The sequence below is a fragment of the Psammomys obesus genome, unplaced genomic scaffold, assembly GCF_907164565.1.
Source record: "Psammomys obesus unplaced genomic scaffold, mPsaObe1.curated_primary_1811, whole genome shotgun sequence".
Classification (NCBI taxonomy): domain Eukaryota; kingdom Metazoa; phylum Chordata; class Mammalia; order Rodentia; family Muridae; genus Psammomys; species Psammomys obesus.
This window is the reverse complement of record NW_026591918.1, coordinates 275,336-275,592: the sequence shown is the minus strand read 5'-3', so window position 1 is coordinate 275,592 and position 257 is coordinate 275,336. Positions and strand designations below refer to the sequence as shown.

General features: G+C 35.8%; 1 protein-coding gene across 1 annotated transcript in view; it reads left to right on the top strand.

Moving 5' to 3' along the window:
• Nucleotides 1-257, top strand: part of Txndc16 (thioredoxin domain containing 16) — a 91,488-nt gene that overhangs the window by 54,072 nt on the left and 37,159 nt on the right. The window lies entirely within an intron of this gene.

Genomic DNA, 257 nt, shown 5'->3' with positions numbered 1-257 from the left:
CTACAGATGAATAGATAAGCAATGTGGTACATGTATACAATAGACTTTTGAATCTATAAAGAAAAGTGAAGTCCTGACAATTACAGGAAATCATTTGTAGAAATCATTGTGTAGAAATCATTATGTTAAGTGAAATAAGTCAGACTTGGAAAGATAAATACTGCATGTTTCCTCTCATATGCAAAATCTAGGGTTCTCTCTCTCTCCCTCTGTGTGTGTGTGTGTGTGTGTGTGTGTGTGTGTGTGTGTGTGTGTGT